This window comes from Bos indicus x Bos taurus, chromosome 4 (genome assembly GCF_003369695.1).
Source record: "Bos indicus x Bos taurus breed Angus x Brahman F1 hybrid chromosome 4, Bos_hybrid_MaternalHap_v2.0, whole genome shotgun sequence".
NCBI classification, from domain to species: Eukaryota; Metazoa; Chordata; class Mammalia; order Artiodactyla; family Bovidae; genus Bos; species Bos indicus x Bos taurus.
Window position 1 is genome coordinate 64,046,674 of NC_040079.1, and position 3,992 is coordinate 64,050,665.

Genomic DNA, 3,992 nt, shown 5'->3' on the forward strand with positions numbered 1-3,992 from the left:
TGCATAAATATTTCATAAACTGAAAAGCTTTAAGTTTGAGAGTGGTCCTATACTGTAGAACGTGATTGACTCTTGCACAGATCTCCTGTTGACTTCAGATTTCAAGAGAATCATTACTTGCTGTGCAGTAATGATTTCATGATCAGAATATTATGTCTCAAGGCTCAGAATCTTTTAAATTATTCAAAAATCTTCTGAAAGTTTTCTTTTTCAGCCTCAAAGACGTGGTTTATTTTGTTTTGGGGATGAGAACATGTGTCTATAATTCTGAGAGCTTGTTCTTTTATGAAAATAAATCAAAATAAATAGGTTATACATTTGGGAACATGGTAAGAATGTTTCCTGTGTTTTAATCCCAAAATGTTGAGTAAAACATTCAGAGTCTGCTCGTTGCCAAAAATTACATCAGTAGACCATGAAAGCTCTACTAACATGGAGCTCCTAGGTCAACATTAAAAACAGTTGTGAAGTTTTAAGTTGCTTTTGTTAATCAGTTGCTTTTTTTTTTTCCCCCAAAGACAACCTTGATCATAATGCACCTTCTTTCATTAATTAAGCTATGATAAGATCTGAATAGACTTCTGGTTTCCTATTTCCTGTAAAAGACCTAAGCTTGAACAAAGATATATTTTGTCTTTCTCTTGTCTGGTATTAACAATAAACAGAACGACTTTTTCTTTCCTGCTTTTTTTTAAAAAATGTGTAACCAGGCCTGACTGGCTGGTTCTGTTGGTAAAGGGGTCATAGAGTTTATAGTGTGAAGACAGTTGGGACCTGAGGTTGGAAAGAACAGCCTCCCCCTTTGCCTGGTGGGTGGCTTTGATGGTAAAAGAATCTGCCTGCAATGCAGGAGACCCAGGTTTGATCCCTGGGTTGGGAAGATCCCTTAGAGAAGGGAATGGCTACCCACTCCAGTATTCTTGCCTGAAGAACTCCTTGGACAGAGGAGCCTGGTGGGCTATAGTCCATGGGGTCACAAAGAGTCAAGGACACAAGTAAGCGGCTAACGCTTTCACTCCCTGCCCACCGCCACACCCCAACCCCATCAATCACCAACTATGGCAGAGCAGCTTGGACAGTGACTGAGGAGCATGGGTGGGAGACATGAAATCTGGGGGCAGCAAGAGAGACAGTGTTAGTGCAAGAAGGGCTGAGAGGCTACATGAATAACTGGAGTACAAATCTCTGTCTTCCACATTGGTCTCTATAAACATAGAGAGATAAGTTGTTCTCCTTTCCCTGTCTGTCCCTTCTGTCCCTTCTGCTCCATGCTGCTTGCCACAGTTCTGGCTCCTTTTTCTATGTGAGGGTGAAGGGAAGGAGATGAGTGAGTCATCACCCGATTGCAATCAGACCCACCTCCATCAGCTTCTGGAGCTTCCACATTATTGCAGGATTCTTTAAGTGTCTGCTGAGTGCCAGGGTTCTTCAGCATCTGTTCCAAGTTAAGCCACATGGCCAGGTCACTCATCTACTGCACCTTGGCCATGGCCTATCTCTTCACGTCTTCAAGGCTGTTGTGTTGGTGGTTCTGTAACACCGTGTAGCCATGGTGACTGTCAGCTACCTGCTTACAGTTGGAGTCCAGGCCTAGTGCCTTATAGTGGACATCCATGGCTTTTGTATAGTCCTTTGTTGATTCTTAGGGCAGCTGCTTTCCATGGATAACCCTTGGTGAGAGTCATTTCTAACTGGATATATTTCTCACAGTCCTTGTGTGCAGCTGAAACTCCAGGAGTTCGATGGAGCAGGCAGTTCACTTGCTGTACAATTTGGTGTCTCTCAGATTCCTATTTGATGGTTTCTGGCCTGGGGATAGTCCCCTTTCTGCATATATTCATTACCTTTGTTCTGGGTTTATGCAGTCCGGGGTTTGGTGCTCTGCCAGAGACTTGTAGAAATGGATGGCATCCGTGTACTTTCCTTCCTTGGAGTAGGCTCTTCCAATTTGAGTGTAAGGTTTGGCGATCTGTTGGTGATACTTTTCTCGCTTGTTTAGCTGCTCTTCAAAGGCCTTCTCACAAATCTCCTGACTTTCACTCTGGTCATCCTTTGTGGAGTACCTTGCTCCTTGATTGGTCGTGTGAGTCATGTTGGTGGGGTCTTGGTGTTGGCTCTGTCCTAATATTTAAGGCTGAGTCAAAGTTGTTGTTTTTTTTTTTTTTTCTTTCTCTTACAGGCATGCTTCCCCAACTCTTTTTCCTCCAGTGCCTGCTTCTTATTCTCTGGAAGATTTTCTTCCATTGGCTCTGGCTTGGTCTCCTTTTTGGGAGAAGATGGTGGTGGTGGAGGTGTCTCAGGTTCTTTCTCCTCATCCATACTGCCCAGATCACCTTGGAGGAGACACTAAGGATAGTCATGACCTACGGATCTTGCAGTTTTAGCCCGGGTCAGATGGCCTGTTGTGTGTTGCCCTATCAGTTCCTGGTAGGTAGGATCCATGAGCAGTGTCCTTGTCCTGGAATCACTATCCAACTTCTGGTATAGATCAGACATGATGAAAGGATTCTTGACTTTCCTCTCTGCTGACCAGGGCTCCATATTCTGTAAACCATCTTTGAGCTGAGGATTGAGGATTACTTGCTTCATGTTTAAACTCTTGTCATAGGTTTGAGTGGTGGTTTTTGAATGAGTTTAAAAACTCAAGAGCTACGGCTTTTGGGGAATAGAGCCCTTGCCCCAGTCAGGTTTTAAGTCAACAGTTTTGTCACCATCCTTGTAGCCTTCTGATGATCACCTTTCTTGGTGAAGGACACAGAGCGATTGCTGGAGAGCACACGGTCTGGGGACCCAACTCACTGTTTGAGGGCAGCACTGTGGTGCATCATCCTTGTTGCCAGCACTCAGGGCCTCGTCACCTTTGGCTTTAACTCATTTATCTTCTCCATAGCCTGGCCTCGCCAAACCCATTCAGTAGGTTTGATCTGCTCTCGTTCTCAGCCTAGAACTTTGAAAAAGATAGTTCCTAGATACTCGGGAAAACAGTTTGGCAGTTTCTTAAACTAAACATGCAACTGCTATAACACCCAGCTGTTATACTCTTGGGTGTTCATCCCAGAAAAAATAAAGACTTGTCCTCATGTAAAAACATGTAAATGAATGTCTATGACAGCTTTATTTGAAATAGCCAACAACTAAAAACAGATCAGACTTTCCTCAATGGGTGAATGACTAAAGAAACTGGAATTCATATCCTTGACTACTACTCAGTAATAAGAAAGAAATGGATTATTGATACATGCAACAATTGGAATGAATCTCCAGGGTATTGTGATGAGTGAAAAGAGTCAATCCAAAAGGTTAGCTACCATCTGTATGATTTCATTATATAACGTTCTTGAAATGACAGAATTATACAAATTGAGGAGAACTTAGTAGTTGTCAGGGATCATGGGCAGGACAGGGAGTAGAGTGGGAGGTACAGTGAGGAAGGGAATTGAGTGTTATTAAAGAAGGGCAACCTAGTAATCCTTGTCATGTTGAAAATATTCTGTGTCTTTGTTTATCCCTCCACTTGCCAGTGGACATTTGGATTATTTCCAGTCCTTGGCTATGATGACTAATGCTGCTGTGAATATTCATGTACAAGTCTTTATATGGACATACATTTTCATTTTCTTGGGTAGTTGTCAAAGTGTGAAATTGCTAGATAGTTGTGGTGGTGGTGGTGGTGGTGGATTAGTCACTAAATTGTGTCCAACTCTTGCAACGTCATAGACTGTAGCCTGCCCACCTCCTCTGTCCATGGGATTTTGCAGGCAAAAATATTGGAGTGGGTCGCCATTCCCTTCTCCAGGGGATCTTCCTGATCCAGGGATTAAACCCAAGTTTCCTGCATTGCAGGCAGATTCTTTACTGACTGAGCCACCAGGAAAGCCCCAGAGAGTTGTAAGTTAACTATAATCATAGTAAGCTAATATTTAACTTTTGAAGTGACTGCCAAAATGTTTACCATTTTACATTCTTACCAGCAATGTATGAGGGTTCCAGAT

At 42.9% G+C, this 3,992-nt stretch overlaps 1 pseudogene; it reads right to left on the reverse strand.

Annotated features, from left to right (window-relative positions):
* Nucleotides 1–947: 947 nt before the first annotated feature.
* LOC113891884 lies at nucleotides 948–3,658 on the reverse strand (annotated as a pseudogene).
* Between the last annotated feature and the right edge of the window lie 334 nt (nucleotides 3,659–3,992).